The sequence below is a fragment of the Myodes glareolus genome, chromosome 8 (genome assembly GCF_982192425.1).
Source record: "Myodes glareolus chromosome 8, mMyoGla1.1, whole genome shotgun sequence".
Classification (NCBI taxonomy): domain Eukaryota; kingdom Metazoa; phylum Chordata; class Mammalia; order Rodentia; family Cricetidae; genus Myodes; species Myodes glareolus.
This window is the reverse complement of record NC_142033.1, coordinates 20,327,900-20,349,986: the sequence shown is the minus strand read 5'-3', so window position 1 is coordinate 20,349,986 and position 22,087 is coordinate 20,327,900. Positions and strand designations below refer to the sequence as shown.

Below are 22,087 nucleotides of genomic sequence, written 5' to 3'. Positions count from 1 at the left end.
GACTCATAGTTGATAGAATAACCCGAGAGATACTACTGCTAAGGCATTTAGTTTGTTAGACTTATCTGTCCACTGGTCTCTCATAAGCCCAAGAAGTACTTGAATAGCATGTTATCAGAGTATTAGTCCACAAAAGACCCGAGAAGTAGATGAATACATGCATTTGCATGCCTCCTGTCAAGGAAACACCATGACCACCATTCCTGAGGTCATCAATTTCTCTAAGATTGTTCATGCAGACCTTGAATATGGATATGTGATCTGCTATGTCATCTTCTGTGCCCTGGTGTTCAGCTGAAGCTATAAATTTTCAAAGCACTCTAATAGGCATCATCTAGAGAAAGGTTTTTTTATTATTATTATAAATGCCAGTTCGTCATTATTTTGACCAAGTCCTTCACCAAAACCAAATTTTGGAATTATGGATAAATTTGGACAATGATTTTCAGCGGTAGTCATCATAGTAAGCAAGGACTATAGGAGTTTTTGTGAAGGAAACATGTGACAAGGACATTCTCAAATCATGGAGAACTGATAAGTTAATCCTTTCTTTAAATTTCCTTACAGATATACCCCAATATTTCTTTCATTATAGTAAAGCTTTTACCAGTCAACTTAGCAGTGAGAAAACCATCAACTCACAAAAATGAACAATAATGGTTCCACACGACCCTCCTCTCACCCCAAGTTCTCCCTTTTGTCTGTGGGGTCCTTGGACCTACTACGAGTCCCTGTCCCTGTGTTGAGGACAACCATCCAGACCCGTGAGATGGTGCCATCCCATTGCAGGGCGGAATGTCCGGGAAAGGAGCACAGGGCCGCTGCAGCAGGAGCTGCAGGGGCTTCTTTGTTCCACATGACCCTGACTCCCCCAAGCCTGCCTTAGAGTCTGTGAGGTCCTTGGCCCAAGGACAGTTCCTCCTCCTGCACTGTGGCTATCCACCCACCCAGAGGGGTGAGTGTGCACCCGCCTGGCCAGAAGGGAGTGCAGGGCACCTCCAGCTCCTCCTGCAGGGGATTCTTTGTTCCACATGACCCTCCCCTCCTCTAAGTTCGCCCTTTTGTCTGTGAGGTTCTTAGCCCAGGAACAGTTCCTGCTCCTGCACTGAGGAGATCCACCCAGAGTCAGTCACAGCTTAGATTGGACCAAGATGCCAAGACTCTCCTGGCTGCATTTGAAGGAAGAGATGGGAAGGCACCAATGCAAGATTCCTCCAACAACCTGAAAGGCAGCATGACAACACCAGATTCCAGGGATCACCGCAACAAGAAGACTTGAACACCTTTTTCCAAAAGAAGTAGAAGAAATCAACTTTAAACGTAACATTATGAAAATAAAAGAGGACTTTAAACAGGATGTGAAAAAATACTGTAAAGAAATGGAGAAAATAAACAAAAAGGTAGAAGAAATGAATAAATCTCTCAAAGATACCCAAGAAAACCAAGAGAAAGCAATCAAACAGGTAATGGAAACAGTTGAAGACATGAAAAATGAACTGGTGGTAATAAAGAAAACACAAACCAAGGGAAGGCCGGATATGGAAAATCTGGGTAAATGAACAGGAACTACAGAGACAAGTATAATCAACAGAATACAAGAGATTGAAGAAAGAATCTCAGACACTGAAGATATTATAGAGGAAATAAACTCATTGGTTAAAGAAAATAACAAATCCAACAAATTCTTAACACAAATCATCCAGGAAATCTGGGACACTGTGTAAAGACCAAACCTAAGGATAATAGGGATAGAAGAAGGACAAGAATTACAGCTCAAAGGTCCAGAAAATATATTCAAAAAAATTATAGAAAAAAAATTTCCCAACGTAAAGAAGGATATTCCAATGAAGGTGCAAGAAACATACAGAACACCATCCTCTCTCCATATAATGATCAAAACACAAAACATACAGAATAAAGAATGAATATTAAGAGGTACAAGGGAAAAAGGTCAAGTAACATGTAAAGAGAAACCTATCAGAATTACACTTGACTACTCAATGGAAACCACAAAAGCCAGAAGATCTTGGATAGATGTGCTACAGACATTAAGAGACCATGGATGCAAGACCAGACCTAGCAAAGCTTGCATTCACCATCAATTGAGAAAACAAGATATTCCAGGAAAAAAAAAACAGATTTAAAGAATACACAGCCACAAACCTGTCCTTACAGAAAATACTAGAAGGAAAACCACTAACCAAGGAAGACAACAACACCCATAATAACACAAGCATCTAAAAACCCTCCACCAGCACAACTCAAAGAAGGGAAACACACAAACACTACCACCAGAAAAAATAACCAGAGTTAGCAACCACTGGTCATTGATATCACTTAATGTCAATGGTCTCAGTTCATCTATAAAAAGGCACAGGTTAAGAGAATGGATACAAGAACAGGATCCAACATTCTGCTGTTTACAATAAACACACCTCAACCTCAAAGACAGACACTACCTCAGAGTAAAGGATTGGGAAAAGGTTTTCCAATCAAATATACCAAAGAAACAAGCAGATGTGGTTATACTAATATTTAACAAAATTGATTTCAAACTAAAATCAATCACAAGAGATGGAGAAGGACACTTTATACTCATAACAGGAACAATTCATCAGGAGGAAGTCTCAATCCTGAATATCTATGCCCCTAATATAAAAGCACCCATATACATAAAAGAAACATTACTAGAACTCAAAGCATACATCAAACCCCACACTCTAATAGTAGGATGATAGGGGAGTTCAGCCAATCATATTCTGTTTTGGGGGCATGCTGCCTTCAGGCAAAAGCCTGCCTATAAACCTAGCAAGCGCGCTCTGTTAGTTCTCTTTTTCGCCTGGCTCCTGCGTCTGGACGGATCATTTGGATACTGGTGTAAGCTGTTGTAAGTCTTACTTCTGTTTATTAAAGCTGTATATTTTGTATCAAGATAGTCTGGGGACTTTTCATTACCAATTGCCCTGTGGCTACAGTAGGAGATTTTAACATTCCTCTCTCACCAATGGACAGGTCAACCAGTCAGAAACTTAACAGAGAAATAAGAGAACAGATGTAATGAACCAAATGGACTTAACAGACATCTATTCCACCCAAACAGAAAAGAATATACCTTCTTCTCAGCATCTCATGGAACCTTCTCAAAAATTGATCACATAATTGGTAGCAAAGCAAAAATCCATAGATACAAAGAAATTGTAGCAACCACCTGTGTACTATCGGATCACCATGGAATAAAGTTAGAATTCAACAATTCTACCCCCAGAAAACCTACAAACTTATGGAAACTGAACAGTCAACTACTGAACCACCTCTGGGTCAAGGAAGAAATAAAGAAAGAAATTAAAGTCTTCCTTGAATTTAATGAAAATAAAGACACAACATACCCAAACCTATGGGATACTATGGAAGCAGTGCTAAGAGGAAAGTTCATAACACTAAGTGCCCACATAAAGAAAACAGAGAAAACACACATTAGAGACTTAACAGCACACCTGAAAGTTCTAGGGAAAAAAAAGAAGCAGACTCACCCAGGAGAAGTAGAAGACTGGAAATAACCAAACAGAGGGTTAAAATCAACAAAATAGAAATATATAAAACAGTCCAAGAATCAATGAAACAAAAAGCTGGTTCTTGGAGAAAATCAACAAGATTGACAAAGTCCTATCCAAACTAATCAAACAGCAGAGACAGAACACGCAAATTCATAAGATCAGAAATGAAAAGGGGGACATAACCACAGACACAGAGGAAATTCAGAGAATCATTAGATCTTACTACAAAAGCCTGTATGTCACAAAATTTGAAAACGTAAAAGAAATGGACATTTTTTAAAGATAAGTACCATATACCAAAATTAAATCAAGACCAGGTGATCACGATAAGTCACAAGGAAATAGAAGCTGTCATCAAAAACCTCCCAACCAAAAAAAGCCCTGGACCAAATGGTTTCAATGTAGAATTCTACCAGAACTTCCAAGAAGAACTAATACCTATACTCCTTAATGTGTTTCACAATATAGAAACAGAAGAGTCATTGCCAAACTCCTTTTATGAAGCTACACTTACCCTGATACCAAAACAATCACACTGATTTCCAATGTGGTTGCACAAGATTGCTTTCCCACCAACAATGCGATGGGTGGACATAGAGACAGAGACCCATACTGGAGCAACGAACTGAGCTCCCAAGGTCCAAATGAAGAGCAGAAGGAGGGAGAACATGAGCAAGGAAGTCAGGACCGACTGCAAGGGGTGCGTCCACCCACTGAGACGGTGTGACTGATCTAAGGGGAGCTCACCAAGGCTGGCTGGACTGGGTCTGAACGAGCATGTCATTAAACCAGACTCTCTGAATGTGGCTGACAATGAGGGCAGACTGAGAAGCCAAAGATAATGACACTGGATTTTGATTCTACTGCATGTACTGGCTTTTTGGGAGCCTAGTCTGTTTGGATGCACACCTTCCTTGATGTGGATGAAGGTGGGGTCTTGGACTTCCTACAGCCAGGGTACCCTGACTTCTCTTAGGACTGGAGAGTGAGGAGGAGGGGGAGTGGAAGGAGTGGGATCGAAATGGGAGGATGGGAGGAGGTGATCATTTTTAATAAATAAATAAATAAATAAATTTCAAACAATAAACAATTAAAGAGAAGAAAGGAACAAATAGAGTAACAACAATGAAATAAATTAATTAAATGGCATTAGAATTTATTAAATTATAAATAACAATCTAGGATGTTAACATGTCAAATTCTTTAATTAAAATATATGTTCCTTCTAATCAAGCAAACATCTAAACACGAGAATCTATGTATAAAAAAATTACTTTGTAGGTAATAAACACTTGCACTGAGAATTGGAAAAATCAATACAAAAGAGCAAATTACATGTAGTAGATACACTTATAACTGTCAAAACTAATTAAGTTATAGGGTATAAAATATGAGCTCTAAGGTCTCTATATATTTACCAACATATCAGTCTATCAAAAGACAATCACTATAATCCATACACATCCAATTATTTTCCACAAACGTTGGATGTGAAAGAGAGAGATAAACACAGTAGGACCTGTAGTTCTGAACACCTCACTTCAATTGGAAAATCACTCAGGCAAAAATTTAGCACTAGAATTTAGCACAAACTCAGCTGGCTAAACAGAAAATTTCATTCAATGGGTACAGGATATGCAGTCCTCTCACCAGCACATGACACACTGCCCTGCATTCACAATGAATAGAGCCACAGAAACAATTCTCAATAAACTGATACAAATTAAAAGTATAATTTATTATCATAGTATAATAAACCACAATTCAAAATTAGAGACATTGTAAGTTATACAAACACTGAATTTAAAAGCATTATTTTTTATAACCAGTAAACAAAGGAAGAAAATAAAAAGGAAATAAAATAGTTTCTTGAAATCAATGAAGTATAGAAGCACAGCCCATAAAATCCTGTGAGGTATGACAGCAGATGAAATGGGGAATTTACATGCCTACATAAAATCAGAAAATATTCGGTAAATCTAAATGGTAACACGGACAGACACAGATCAAACATATAGCAAATAAGCTACGAAGCACAATCCATAGGGAGACATAGGGAAAATTAAAATTTGGGTTCACTCTTTTAAACTACTATTAAAAGAAGTCTCAGGCCACAAGATCTCCCCAGAGCTGCTCCCTTGCACGCTGGGCCTGGGCTGTGGGCTCAGGCCAGCAGGGGCAGTTCCTTTGCTTTGAGAGCATTACTGAGGACAGGCAAGCTCTGTCTCAGCTCAGCCACACTCCTGGCCAGCAAGAGAGAGTGATCTTCTAGCAGACATCCATTGGAGGAGGGGTGAGTTTGCTACTGGCCCAAGGGCTTTGACTAGGAGGAATTCAGACTTTCCCCGCCCCTTTCAACTTTCTGATCACCAGGCAGAGGTTGGTCCTTCTTGCAGAGCAATCCTGAATCCCGTCCCAACCTTTATCCAAGTGCACCTTCCTCTCTTTCCCCCTCCCCTCTGGGGCCACAAGATCTCCCGAGAGCTGCTGCCTTGCATGCTGGGCCTTGGCTGTGGGCTCAGGCCGGCAGAGGCAGTTCCTTTGCTTTGAGAGCCTGCCTGAGGACAGGCAAGCTCTGTCTCAGCTCAGCCACACTCCTGGCCAGCAAGAGAGAGTGATCTTCTAGCAGACATCCATTGGAGGAGGGGTGAGTTTGCTACTGGCCCGAGGGCTTTGGCTAGGAGAAATTCAGACTTTCCCCGCCCCCCTCGACTTTCTGGTCACCAAGTAGAGGTGGGTCCTCCCTGTGGAGCACTCCCGAATCCTGTCCCAGACTTTATACAGGCACACTTTCCTCTCTTCCCCCCTTCCCTCTGGGGCCACAAGATCTCCCAAAAGCAGCTCCCTTGCGCACTGGGCCTGGGCTGTGAGTGCAACCCGGCAGGACGGAGTGCCTGTATTTCAATAGACTACCTGCCGAAAGGTAGACCTTCTGTCAGTGAAGTCCCTGCCCAACAAGGGAACCTGGCCTGGTACCAGAAGATCCAATAGAGAGCATTTGAAGGAAGAGATGGGCAGATGCCAAGGCAAGAACTCCTCCAACAATCTAGAAAACAACATGAAAACACCAGATCCCAATAACCCTACAAATGAAGGTCTTGAACCTCTTATTTCAGAAGAAGTGGAAAAAATGCCATTATGAAAGCAATAGAGTCCCTTAAACAGGATATGAATAACTCCCTTAAAGAACTGGATGAGAAGTACAACAAAAAGATTGAAGAAATGAGTAAAGAAATGGATGAGAAATATAACAAAAAGTTCGAAGAAATGAGTAAATCCATGAATGATACACTGGGAAAACAAGAAAAAACAATCAAACAGGTAATGGAAACAGCTCAAGAATTGAAAACTGAAATGGAGTCAATGAAGAAAACACAAAACGAGGGCCGGCTGGATATGGAAAATCTAGGCAAACGAACAGAGACTACAGAATCAAGCATAACCAAAAGGATACAAGAGATGGAAGAACGAATCTCAGAGTCTGAAGATACCATAGAGAAAATAAATGCTCTGATCAAAGAAAACAGCAAATCCAATAAATTCTCATCACAAAACTTTCAAGAAATCTGGGACACAATAAAAAAAACCTATCTAAGAATAATAGGGATTGAAGAAGGAGAAGAACTGCAGATCAAAGGACCAGAAAATATATTCAACAAAATTATAGAAGAAAACTTTCCCAACATAAAGAATGATATTCCTATGAAGGTTCAAGAAGCATAGAGAACACCGAATAGACTTGATCAAAAAAAAAATCCCCTCGCCATATAATAATCAAAACACAAAACATACAGATTAAGGAAAGAATATTAAGAGCTGCAAAGGAAAAAGGTCAAGTAACTTATAAAGGGAAACCTATCAGACTTACACCGGATTTCTCTTTGGAAACCATGAAAGCCAGAAGGTCCTGTATAGAGGTACTGCAGAAACTAAGAGAGCATGGATGCAAACCCAGACTATTATGCCCAGCCAAGCTATCGTTCACTATCAATGGAGAAAACAAAATATTCCAAGATAAGAACAAATTTAAACAATTTGTAGGCACAAACCCAGCCTTACTGAAAGTAATAGAAGGAAAATCGCAACCCAAGGAATCCAACATTGCCAACATTACCTACACTAACTCATACATCTAGCGACCCTTCACGAGCTTAACTCAAAAAAGGGACACATACAAATTCTATTAAACAAATAAACAAAAAATAATAATAACCGGAGTCAACAACCACTGGTCATTAATATCACTTAATATTAATGGTCTCAATTCACCTATAAAAAGGCACAGACTAAGAGATTGGATACGAAAACAGGATCCAACATTCTGCTGTTTACAAGAAACACACCTCAATCACAAAGATAGACATCTACTCAGAGTAAAGGGCTGGGAAAAGGTTTTTCAAGCAAACGGACCTAAGGAACAAGCAGGTGTGGCCATTTTAATTTCCAACAAAATTGACTTCAAACTAAAATCAATCAGAAGAGATGGAGATGGACATTTTATACTCATAACAGGAACAATTCATCAGGAGGAAGTCTCAATCCTGAATATCTATGCCCCTAATATAAAGTCTCCTACTTATGTAAAAGAAACACTTCTAGAACTCAAGGCAGTCATCACACCACACACACTAATAGTAGGAGACTTCAACACTCCTCTCTCACCAATGGACAGGTCAATCAGACAGAAACCTAACAGAGAAATAAGAGAATTATTGGAGGTATTGAATCAAATGGACTTAACAGACATCTATAGAATGTTCCTCCCAAATAGGAAACAATATACCTTCTTCTCTGCAGCTCATGGAACCTTCTCGAAAATTGACCACATACTGGGCAACAAAGCAAACTTCCACGGATACAAAAAAATATTAGTAACCACCTGTGTCTTGTCAGACCACCATGGATTAAAGTTAGAATTCAACAACAGTGCTACTCCCAGGAAGCCAACAAATTCATGGAAGTTGAACAATCAACTACTGAATCACCCCTGAGTCAAGGAAGAAGTAAAGAAAGAAATTAAAGTCTTCCTTGAATTTAATGAAAATAAAGACACAACATACTCAAACCTATGGGACACTATGAAAGCAGTGCTAAGAGGAAAGTTCATAGCACTAAGTGCCCAATTAAAGAAAACGGAGAAAGCACACATTGGAGACTTAACAGCACACTTGAAAGCTCTAGAAAAAAAAGAAACTTATTCACCCAGGAGGAGTAGAAGACTGGAAATAATCAAACTGAGGGCTGAAATCAACAAAATAGAAACACAGAAAACAATCCAAAGAATCAATGAATCAAAAAGCTGGTTCTTGGAAAAAATCAACAAGATCAACAAACCCCTAACCAAATAAATCAAATGGCAGAGAGAGAACATGCAAATTAATAAGATCAGAAATGAAAAGGCAGACATAACCACAGACACAGAGGAAATTCAGAGAATCATTAGATCTTACTATGAAAATTTATATGCCACAAAGTTGGAAAATGTACAAGAAATGGACATTTTTTAAGATAAGTACCATATACCAAAGTTGATCAGAGACCAGGTGAACAATCTAAACAGACCTGTTAGTCGTGAGAATTAGAAGTTGTTATCAAAAATCTCCCTACCAAAAAAAGCCCAGGACCAGATGGTTTCAATGGAGAATTCTACCAGAATTTCCAGGAAGAGCTAATACCTATACTCCTTAATGTATTTCACAATATAGAAACAGAAGAATCATTGCCAAACTCTTTTTATGAGGCTACAGTTACCCTGATACCAAAACCACACAAAGACACGACCAAGAAAGAGAATTACAGACCAATCTCACTCATGAACATTGACGCAAAAATACTCAATAAAATACTGGCAAACCAAATCTAAGAATACATTAGAAAAATTATCCTTTATGATCAAGTGGGCTTCATCCCAGAGATGCAGGGCTGGTTCAACATACGCAAATCTATCAATGTAATCCATCATATAAATAAACTAAAAGAAAAAAACCATATGATCATTTCATTGGATGCTGAAAAAGCATTTGACAAAATTCAACACCCATTTATGATAAAGGTGTTGGAGAGACTGGGGATACAAGGATCATACCTAAATATAATAAAAGCAATATACAACAAGCCGTCAGCTAACATCAAATTGAATGGAGAGAAACTCAAAGACTTTACACTAAAATCAGGAACACGACAAGGCTGTCCACTCTCACCATACCTCTTCAATATAGTGTTTGAAGTTCTAGCAATAGCAAGAAGACAACATAAGGGGATCAAGGGGATAAGAATTGGAAAGGATGAAGTTAAACTTTCGTTATTTGCAGACGATATGATAGTGTACATAAGCGATCCCAAAAACTCTACCAAAGAACTCCTATAGCTGATAAACACCTTTAGTAATGTGGCAGGATACAAGATCAACTCCAAAAAATTGGTAGCCTTCCTATACACAAAGTATAAAGAAGCAGAGAGGGAAATCAGAGAAACATCACCTTTCATAATAGCCACAAATAGCATAAAGTATCTTGGGGTAACTCTAACCAAGGAAGTGAAAGACCTATTTGATAACAACTTTAAGTCCTTGAAGAAAGAAATTGAGGAGGATACCAGAAAATGGAAAGACCTCCCCTGCTCTTGGATTGGGAGAATCAACATAGTAAAAATGGCAAGTCTACCAAGAGCAATCTATAGATTCAATGCAATTCCCATCAAAATCCCATCAAACTTCTTCACAGACCTGGAGAGAACAATAATCAAGTTTATATGGAAAAACAAAAAACCCAGGATAGCCAAAACAATCTTATACAATAAAGGAACTTCTGGAGGCATTACCATTCCTGACTTCAAACTCTATTACAGAGCAACAGTATTGAAAACAGCTTGGTATTGGCATAACAACAGAGAAGTTGACCTATGGAATCCAATAGAAGACCCGGGTAATAACCCACAAATGTATGAACACCTGATTTTTGACAAGGGAGCTAAAGGTATACAATGGAAGAAGGATAGCATCTTTAACAAATGGTGCTGGCATAACTGGATGTCAACCTGTAGAAGAATGAAAATGGATCCATATCTATCACCATGCACAAAACTCAGGTCCAAATGGATTAAAGACATCAACATTAATCCGACCACTTTGAACCTGATAGAAGAGAAAGTAGGAAGTAGTCTACAAGACATAGGCACAGGAGACCACTTCCTAAGCAGAACCCCAGGAGCGCAGACAATAAGAGAAACAATAAATAAATGGGACCTACTGAAACTGAGAAGCTTCTGTAAAGTAAAGGACACTGTCAGTAAGACAAAAAGGCTACCTTCTGACTGGGAGAAGATCTTCACAAACCCCTCAACAGACAAAGGTCTGATCTCCAAAATATACAAACAACTCAAGAAACTAGACACTAAAACTCTAATTAACCCAATTAAAAAATGGGGTACTGAACTGAACAGAGAATTCACAACAGATGAACTTCGAATGAATAAAAAGCACTTAAGGTCATGCTCAACCTCCTTAGCGATCAGGGAAATGCAAATCAAAACAACTTTGAGATATCATCTTACACCTGTCAGAGTAGCCAAAATCAAAAACACCAATGACAGCCTATGCTGGAGAGGATGTGGAATGAGGGGAACACTCATCCACTGTTGGTGGGAATGCAAACTTGTGCAGCCACTGTGGAAATCAGTGTGGCGGTTTCTCAGGAAACTGGGAGTCAACCTCCATCAGGACCCAGCAATTTCACTCTTGAGAATATACCCAAGAGATGCCCTAACATACTACAAAAGCATTTGTTCAACTATATTCATAGCAGCACTATTTGTAATAGCCAGAACCTGGAAACAACCTAGGTGACCATCAATAGAAGAATGGTTAAAAAAGGTGTGGAACATATATACATTAGAGTTTTACTCAGCCGTAAAAAACAATGACATCTTGAATTTTGCATGCAAATGGATGGAAATAGAAAACGCTTTACTGAGTGAGGTAAGCCAGACCCAAAAAGAGGAATATGGTATGTATTCACTCATAAGTGGATTCTAACCATAATTTAAGGTCTTTGAGCCTATTATTCGTGATCCTAGAGAAGCTAAATAAGAAGGTGAACCTGATGAAAATCATGTAGCTATCCTCCTGGAGATTGGAAATAGACAAGAGTGCCAGATAACCTCGGGTGCATGGTGGGGTGGGTGGGCTGTTGGACCTGGAGCGAGGGGGGAGGAACTTGAACTTCCCACAGGGCAGGAAACTCTAACTACTCTTAGGGATGGAAAGGGAGGAGGAGAGGTAGTGGGGGAAGTGGAAGTGGGAGGGTGTTGGGATGAGGGGCGGAAATGGAAACTTTTATAATTTAATAAACTTTGAAAATAAAATAAAAGAAGTCTCTCTATTTAATGAGATATTTACACAGGTATTATCTATGGTATTAGACTTTAAACATTTAGGATGCTAGCAAATACAGTTTTAAATAATATTAATGCCTTACAAATTTCTATTTCCTTTCAGTTGCAAAATTTTGTTTCACTAAATATTGAAAAGCTATAAGTGCTTCCATTTTTCAGTTGTGCTAACACTAATCTTCATCAACAGAGAGCACTGTAATACACACTTTAAAATAGTAAATATTTTATATGACACATACTTACTATTAGTATTTCTGAATTATTTTAAGTCATCTTTATTGATGGCCAGACCAAGACTAAATTTTAACCTTCAAAAGGTATCTTCATGACCAACTTCAGAAATATAGTTTTGAGGCAAAACCAACAAAGATACATCAATATTAGAAGAGGGTCAGAATAACCTTGAAATGTGTTTCCTGGAAGAACATGGTAGTTATATTAGAGATAATTTTTCAGTTGTTTTAGTGAATACATCCAGATGATGGTAAAGGCCATGGAAATCACAAATATGTCATGAGGACTGCCCTGACTGTTGGGAGAGGAAAAAAATAGGACTGAGAACTGTCTAACCACACACAAAATGGAGTCAGAATTGCTCTCTTTTCTCGTAGAGTTGGGTTCAATGTCTCCTCAGTCCTCTTCCCTCTACTTTGTTGCTTTAAAGAAAATCTGACTTGTCACTTTTTAAACAGATCATTTTCTTTTTTTTTTTTTGACTGTAAATCAATGTCTATTTCATTCCGCTTTACTTAAAAAAGCGATACATCTGAAAATTTATAGTAAAACGTAAGACCTTCTATTTCCATCAGGTAAAAAGGTTGATATTTCGGTGGTTATCATTATTCTGAAGTTTAGTACTTTGTTAAATTACTATGAAATATAATTATGTGGGAAAGTAAAGATTCAGAATTGTTAAACTTTAACTGTAAAATACATAGATAAACTAAGTAGCCTAATATCTTCAAAGACAAGATGGATACTCTTGCTGCACTGGACACACACTGTTAGAATTTGATTGAATAGTCCTGCCCGTCATGTCCAGAGGCCATATCCAATATGTTTAAGAACCCTATTCTCTTTTTTTCTTTTCTGAGTTTACAAAGAATCGGTAAACAGTCAAGCAACATTTTATAGCAAGGAAAGCCGTGGCTGCCACACAGGCCAGCAGGAATGCAACCACATCCAGAGAGTGGTAATGGTACCTGGTGAGGTTGTGTGCAAGTGGCCTCAGGTGTTTGGCCCCTTTGTGGCACATGACAAACTCAATCCAGAAGATGACTCTGTCCAGGTTTTTTTTTTTTTTATGCGGTTTGGTCAAAGGCTTAGGCATCTTCTTGGCTAGCTCTTACTTCTTTTTTTTATGAGAAAGTAATTTTATTAAATTATAAAAGTTTCCATCTCTGCCCCTCCTCCCTACACCCTCCCACTTCCCCCACTCCCTCTCTTCCTCCCTCTCCATCCCTAAGAGCAGTCAGGATTTCCTGCCCTGTAGGAAGTTCAAGTTCCTCCCCCCTCCCTCCAGGTCCAGGAAGGTGAGTATCCAAACAGACTGGATCCCCAAAATCCAGTATATGCAGAGGAAACAAGTCCCAGTGTCATTGTCAATGGCTTTTCAGAAAGACTCCTGGCCAGCCACATTCGGAGAATCTGGCCACATTCAGAGAATCTGGTTGGATCACTTGCTTGCTCAGTCCCAGTCCAACTGGCCTTGGTGAACTCTCATTAGATCAGTTCCCTTGTATCAGTGGGCAATCGCATCCCTCGCAGTCCTGATTTACTTTTTCATTTTCTTCGTCCTTCTGCTCCTCATTTGGACCTTGGGGGGCTCAGTTCGTGGGTCTCCATCTGTATCGTCATCCATCGTAGGATGAAGGTTCCCTCTGGTCTTGCCTTCTTTGCTCACGTTCTCTTTCCTTCTGCTTCTCGTTTGGACCTAGGGAGTTAAGTCCAGTGTTCCAATGTGGGTCTCTGTCTCTATCTCCATCCATCGCCAGATGAAGGATCTATGGTGATAAGCAAAATATTTATCAGTATGGTTATGGGCCAAGGCCGGTTCAGGCACCCTCTCCTCTGTCCAGAAAACAATCTGGGGATCTCTCCTTGGACCTGGGATCCCATATATAATCAAGTCTCCTGTAAACCCTAAAATGACTCCCTTAGTTGAAATATATTCTTCCCTGATCCCATATTCATCCTTCCTCCCTCCCCCGATCCCAGTCCACCGAGCTTTCCCCATTCCTCCCCTACTCCCTTCTCTCTAACCCTCTCCCCTTCCAGCAACCCTCCCACCTCCCCATGCACCCGAGGTTACCTGGGACTCTTGTCTATTTCCTATCTCCTGGAGGATAGCTAAATAATCTTCATCAGGTTCACCTTCTTATTTAGCTTCTCAAAGAAATATGATGGAAATTAACTTAGAAAACAAATTAAAAATACACGTGTGTTTTCCCACAGGTAGTAAAGATGATTACACTAAATGTAGAAGGAAAATAAACTATTTTTGTTATCACTCATCATTAAAGAGGTCTGTGCACAAAACGATGAATGCAGATGAAAAAGATAGAAAAGCCCTAGTATTTGTAAGCAACAGACTTGACCACTAAAGCCCTAAATAAAATTAAAAATTAAGTAGAATGGGACTATTTTTGGGTGTTAAACTAGAGTTATCTGGTAAGTAATCATTAGTTTACCAGGTGTATAAAGTTCATGTTAGTTTCAGAGTTTAGAGACAGGAAGTAAATCTCTGTTTACTTATCACTGTGGTACTTGTGTGGGGAACGCTGTGGGGATTGGGACTGTTTTGGACTTTGTATTGACCATTTATTAGCAATTGATTATCACTATCTTTGTGAGCAGCTTGTTTTACTTAATTACTCTGATAGTTTTTTTTTCTTGTCCTTTATACAACTCTTTGATAATTTGATTCCATTGGCAAATTATTATTATCTCGGAGAAATTCTTTTTGCTTTTGCAGTCGAGGACGTGGCTAATCCAGCCTGAATAATGTGTGCTATAGCATTACACGGCAGAATGGCAACAGCGGTAACACCCTTCCCTGATTTTATAAACATCATAGTGAGAGGATTTTTTTTCATGTGAGAGTGGTAATCTTAATGAGTTTTATAATATAATGCATTATTTTTCAAATTGAAGAAAACAAAGTGTATTTCAGGAAGTCATAGTTTAAATAACCAATATCTCCTAAAATCTTAAAATTATTGCTTATGAATGTGTGTGTTTTATCACCTCTGTACAAAGTGTTTTATTTTTATTAAATTTCAGAAAAGAGGAAAAATATAAAAAATATTTCTGATGAGAAGACAGATGACATAATATAATTAATATTAATATATGTTCTGAAGATTTAAAAGGTAAGCTTTCCTACTTTAGATAGCTTATGTTTTAAATAGGTATTTTCCAAGTTATAATTTTGAGGAGAATATTTTATCATTATTATCCAAATAATGCAAACAATCCCTGAAACCTAAATATATGTGCACATTGAAAAGTAGCATCATCTCTCTCCTACTGATGTTAAATGGGTTAAATCTAAAACCCTAGTTTTTTGTCATTTATCAGTAATGGAATCAAAATATTTCCCCAAAATACCTGGGGAGTATTAATTATTATTAAACTGAGAGTTTTATTGTGTCTGGTTCGTTAAAAACATAATTAATTATAGGAGAATTTTAAAAAACAAAGAATTATATACAAAATCAAGTTTTGTTAGCATTTGTTTTACTAAAATAAGGTTTTTAAAATATGCAATTATCCTAAAGAAAAGGTTATGTACTTTAAATATTCACTATTCTCTTATCTATTTTTAAGGTTTATTTTATCTAGTGATTCTGAATATTTTGCATATATTAATGTTTTGTTCATTATGTGGTACCTGTTATGCATGGAGACAAGAAGAGGATATGTAATATTCTGTAAACAGGACTATATAAGGCTTTGAGGACCCATGTGGGTCCTGGAGACTGAGACCAGGTCCTCTGAAAGAAAAGGAATTTTCTTAACAACCAAGACATATCTCAAATTTTGAGTTATTACATGATGTTCCCGACTGATGTCTAATGCTAAAAATCATAGCTGTGATAAAATGATTCAGATTTACATTTTATATTAATGTCTCTCATAATCAGTGTCTTGCTGCTTCTTCTTGTAATAAACCCCTACTCAATTTTCATGATTATTTGCATTGTACTTATGAATTATTTCAAAATTTTGTAATGTACTTCAAATTCTGGCATTTTTGTTCACTCAAAAACAAACTAAGAGGAGAATTGTTCAAGGGTGGTAGTACACATTTATAATCTTAGCCCTCTGAAAGACGAAACAAGAAAATTGAAATTTAAAAAAAAACTCATCTCTATACATAGTCAGACCTAGGCAAAAGCCCAACAGACAACAAAAGTAATGTCAACTGTGACAATATACTGATTGACCTTTGTCATTTTTATTTTTGTCTTTAACTACCCTTTTGTCATTCAACAAGTAGTTAAGAAATAGTGAATGTATAAATGAATAGCTAACTAAATAAAATGAGATAAAGACAGAGATCACTGGTAAAGCACATGCCTATCATGCAATATCACGTTCAAAGTTAGTACAAATAAGTCAGTAAATATGTAAGTAAATATGGAAAAGGTTATACTCACAAAGGGTTGTTAATGACTGCCTTCAGTGCATTGCGCAAATCTGAGCTGGACATAGTAGTGAATTCCAACCCAACAGCAGCACCTTTGACTCTCATGTGAGCAATGTTATCATGTTGTTCCCCAAATAAGGGGATGCCAACCATGGGGAACCCATGATGAATTGCCTCATAGACGCCATTGACTCCACCATGAGTTACAAAAGCTTTTGTTTTGGGATGACCTAGCATCAGATGAAAGACAGTCAATACCATTAGAGGACTTTCTGTAAATATTATGTCTTGCTTCTGTATTTAAATTGCTTTTGTAGCAACAGACACCTAAGTTCACATACAAGACAATGAAGAGTAGCAGCTATTGCAGGTGGCCAATGACTTGAAAAACGAAAACCTGCATGTCAATTGAACACTCAGAAACCATTTAGCAGAGAGAAGAAAAATACTGTGATAAAAGTCCAATGTACGTGTCAGAACACGTGCTTTTAAAGATACAGTAGGTCCACTCCGTCTGGCATGGCAGTGTTTAAAGGAATAAGGGGCACATATGAGTCACAGGAAGTATGCAATAACTTCATGATAAAGACTGTCAATTTTTGACCACTTATAAAAGAGTAATATTAAAACGGAATGAAGAATACTTCTTAATGGTATTTGGGAAACCTTTACTTCATTCAGAAAAGAAAGTGTGATATGATAACTGAACTAAAGAAAAAGAGTTAAACACTGGCAATTATAGAAAATTCTCTTGGAGTATTAGATACAATTAAATTATATACTTTAATTATGGTCAGGAATATTACTATAAAAGTAAGAAATGTATACTCTATTCACATTAAAACAAAAATTTACATATTGGTTTTCCTTTGAATTTTCTATGACAAAACTCAGGAGCTTCCTGATGTGCTGTCTGTCTATGAGGTTGTCATTCACTCATCATTCCATTGTTCCGATCTTACCAAAAAGGTCATTCTGGGGGGGTCCACTCACACATATAAGTATTGAGTCCTAAATTTTTGGGTATCTTGCCTTCAAATCTCCATAGAACCTGTAAGACAATGTTATATTACAGAAGCAAAGTTTTAAAATGTAGTTTTTAAATTTAGAGACTAAATAACTGAGTGCCTTCGATAGGACTGATGAGAAAACCAAAGAAGAGAAACTGAGTAGTGAGAATTATAAAAAGACTGTCACAAACAGTATATTTCCTATGCTTGTTTTCATATTCATTCAAGTTTAATGTAATCATAATTCCACAAACATAAGTTAGACAAATGAAATACTTAATGCTTGTGGTTATAGTTAAGATATTGTTCTGTCACAAAAATTCTCTAGTAATGAAGAGTAACACATCACCATTGATTCATAGTTTGCATATATTTATTACATTAGTTAAGATAAAGAATCTAGATTTACAAGAGATGTCTAAACTTAATGTTACATTGAAAACTTTCAAGACACGATAATGCTATTGTATTAGTCGGTTATTAAGTAGAATTTACCTCTTTCCTGAAATATCTTTAGCATGCACAGTGTCCTCAGACAGTCTTCAAGAAGAAAGAGCAAGTGACTTGGAAGAATACTTTTATTCTTTGTACTCCTGCCAGCATTATTTCCAGAACACTGTAGTTTCACACTTCTAAACTAGTTAATGCAATTTAGGGTGTAATAGTACTAAGTTTCTGCAATTAGATCTTCTAAGACTTTATAGGCTCAGTACATAATAGGCTCCGCATTTGACCTCACCTTTTGTGGAATTTGTGCAAGGGCTGATGCAATTGCCATAGCCTTTTCTTCTGTCATGTTGCTGACCATTGACCCCAGAGAAAATACCACAACACCATATTCTCCAGAACTCTGGACAAATTCTTCTATTTCCTTTGAAGACAGAATTTGTTTCAGCCTCAAATAACAATGGCAGGGGAAGTACTATGGCGGAAATGCTATGAAACTATTTTGATTAAAAATCAAATATTAATAGAAATTAGTAGAGGTATAATGAAAAGTAAAATACAGATAACACAAAACTTTCCTTCGTACATAGTTCTTAAATCAGTGTAACAAAGGACTGTAGGTAGAACAATTCTAATGTTATATATATATATATATATATATATATATATATATATATATATATATGTAAGTTCTTTAATTTAAACCCTTGCTAACATATTTAGTGTTATTAGAGATTCTTAAAATTCTTAAGGTATTATATGCACACATTTAAGTTATATGATACTTTGTAAAGTTGTAAATAGTTAGGATATTTGCAGTGTTTACATCACAATAACTGATACAAATAGTGACTGTGAATTCTGATTACTTGGTATGGATGTAAGATAACATGCTGTATAGTAATAGAGATGCCTATGGTTATGACTCATCAGTCAACTTCCAAGATTTGAATTTTGCTTGAGAAAAGGAATGCATTCACTGAGCATTTGTAAATCTCTGAGTAACAACAATTTGTGGAGAAGGCAGAAATATTTAACATAGAATTTGATTTCACAATAGCTTACAGGGAGCCAAATCTTGATTATGAAATATAGCAGTATTTTATTAATTATTGTCATAGACTGTGACTCATTGCTTTGTCTTCTTTTCCCACATTTATTCAATGATAATAATACTGTAAGTTTCCCTTTATTGGAACTTCAGTACTTCAGGTAACAATATTTCCTGCAACAACTAATATAATATTGAATCTGTCTATGGACTTTGAAAATTTATTATGGATAACCTTATGAATTTAAATTGAAGAGTAGTATTTGGTTTTGTTCAATAATAGGCTATAATTATATTAGCAGGAAGAATTCTTTTATAAATTAAATTTAGTGATTGTCTTCACTGAAAATAATAAGAATTGTTAGGTTTACACATGCAGTGCATATTTTTCTCTGTGGTTATTTTATTACTTAGCTGTGATATCAAGAGAAACACTACTCAAAAATGCTTTAGTGCAGTGGTTCTCAACTTGCGATTTGTGACTTGTTTGAAGTGGCCTAATACTATCAGAAAACACATATTCCCAATGGTCTTAGGAACTGAGACACCAATCTTCAATCCAATTCCAGGCAGGTCAACTCACATGTGGATATGCTCACAAATAAGTACTCAGAACTATATTAAAGTGTCTTTCTTGGGAGGGTTGAGAATCACTCTATCCTGAAAGCTTGGTATTGACCTTAAATATATCCATTAGTAATGTAAATATTCCAATTTATATCCTAAGGAACAAAACTAAGATTTCATTTATTAATTCATTAAATTGCAGAGTGTAAGTAGGAAATACTAGTTTTGCACAAAGTATTACTGAAACCATTTGTAGTATTGTGGAATGTATCTTCATTTGAGCCAAAATACTGGTGAATTACTTTCCATCTCCATCTTACTGTCTAGATGCATACATTTACTTTTAAGCAAATCTGTAAGGTAGTGTTCTCTGATTATATTTGAGAATATAACATTAATATTGTGGCATACTTTTTCTATTGAACAAGATACTTAAAGTGTCTTCAAGTATATTAGATAATTACTGTAATTAATAAGTATTATAATCTGAAGATAAATTGTTTCCCACAGGATCAGTGCTGAAGGATTTGGTTCTAGATAACTGCAAATTTTTGAAAATTTCTTAAAACCTTAAGAGGAAACCTAAATGGAAGAAATATGTAATGGGAAATATGCATCTCTTGGGTGCTGTATATTGCACAACCCCAACTTTACTTGCTGTGTTCTATAGAATGAGTAGCTTCTGATATCTACTTCAACTGTCATCTAACACAGTCCCAGATTCAATAGACTCTGAGATTTTCAGTAATTCCAACTTCTCTTAACATTGTAATCTTTCCTTTAAAACCAGTTTCTGTAAAGATTTTGTTAAGTGACAAATCTTTTCTTTCCTAAGCAGCTTGATGATGGGGGTGGTTGGCAGAAGTGCCTTGTCTATGCTGTCTTTCCACACTTCAAACCCTTATATTGGGGTGTCCAAACTACTTTACAGTTTTTTAGTGATGAGGGCAGCTTTCCAGCATGATGAATTTAACGGATTTAATAATGCTGATTCTTCTGTATATTTCCAAGGTCTCTGTTGTTCCCTAATTGTAGAAATTCAGAAACATGTGACTCTATAACAATTTATCTTTTTCATTGGTAGGGCTCAATACCTCACTTTGTATATCTTTAACACTGAAAGAACTTAAGAAATGAAGTCGAACAATAAAGAAGTCATTGAAAATAAAATAAAATGAAACCAAATAAAAGAAAACAAAAAGGCACTTATTTACCTTGGGCAAGGGTTTGCTAGGTACATAGGAAGGTGGGACCCCCACTATTTTTTTATTGCGTAGCCAGGAAAATAGCGAATGCTGTACACAAAGGGTATTTGGAGTATTTCAGCTATCAGCTCACCACATGGACCATGTGGATCTGAAAGAAGGACGTCAAATTTTGATTCTTGTAGTTTTGTCATAAGAGGCTTGTTCAAAACAGCTTCTTTACAAAGATTTAGCCACAGATCAGAATATTGCCTATACACTTCATCAAGTTATGGAAAATATCTCAAGCATGTATCTCGTGGTACTTCATTCATCCAGCCAATGACCCACTGTGTGTAAAAAATTTCCAGATCATCTTTACTGATAGATGTAGGAAATGTTTCAAATTTAAGGTCAGGTGATTTTTGGGGATCAAGAAAGATGGAAGCTGAAGGTCTCAGAACTGTCACTTCATGACCCCTCTGTGCAAGTTCATCCAGTATTATCTTTAGATTCATCCAGTGAATTCCATTGGCCATACCAACACCTTCCCACAATTCCCAGGTATAAAGTAGCAACTCATCTGCAGGAGCAACAGAACAGACATCCACTTCACAAGCATCCTTTGAAACTGCAAGACTCCTGTTAATGTAACCTTCTCCTTCATTATAACCTGTTGATATATAACCCTTTGTGTTTAATCTGAATGAAAATAAAGCTGTAAGTTAAAATATAACTTGGGTTGAGCAGTGTTGACATATTAAACTATTAGGCATAGCATATTGACTGAAGTTATACATTAAATTAGTTAATGCATACGTTAGTGTGTTTATTGTATGTTTTGTGATGATGTATGTTCAGTTAGTGCTGTGTGGGAAACGTCCTTTCTGAAAAGATAGAGCACAGGCAGACACATGTATCTGTTCACTCAGAAGAGCAATCCTTGAGAGATCACAGTGAGAAGAGTATCAAAGTCCAACTTGCTAAAGCAACGCATTTCATGAGAGGTTTTCAGAGCTTGAAATCATTAAAAGAAGCAAATATACTGTGGCAGTATTGGTCCTCTGAATGAGACAAAAGGACAATCTCAGATCAAAGCAGTAAATTAGGAAGAAAAAGAGTTTCTGTGTTAGAATATGAATAATTTGAAACAAAAAGGTAAATTTGAAAAAGTTAAAAGAACCAAGTACATATTGAAATTAAACATGTAAATATTGCCAATATGATTTGTA

The 22,087-nt window shown here is 37.0% G+C and overlaps 1 pseudogene across 1 annotated transcript; it reads right to left on the bottom strand.

Moving 5' to 3' along the window:
- Positions 1-13,014: 13,014 nt before the first annotated feature.
- LOC148121123 (UDP-glucuronosyltransferase 2B17-like) lies at positions 13,015-21,504 on the bottom strand (annotated as a pseudogene). Its single transcript, XR_015738646.1, has 6 exons — positions 20,886-21,504; positions 18,346-18,477; positions 17,559-17,647; positions 16,607-16,826; positions 13,849-13,861; positions 13,015-13,278 (listed from the first exon to the last, which is right to left on the bottom strand). The product of XR_015738646.1 is annotated as a UDP-glucuronosyltransferase 2B17-like (transcript).
- Positions 21,505-22,087: the final 583 nt, after the last annotated feature.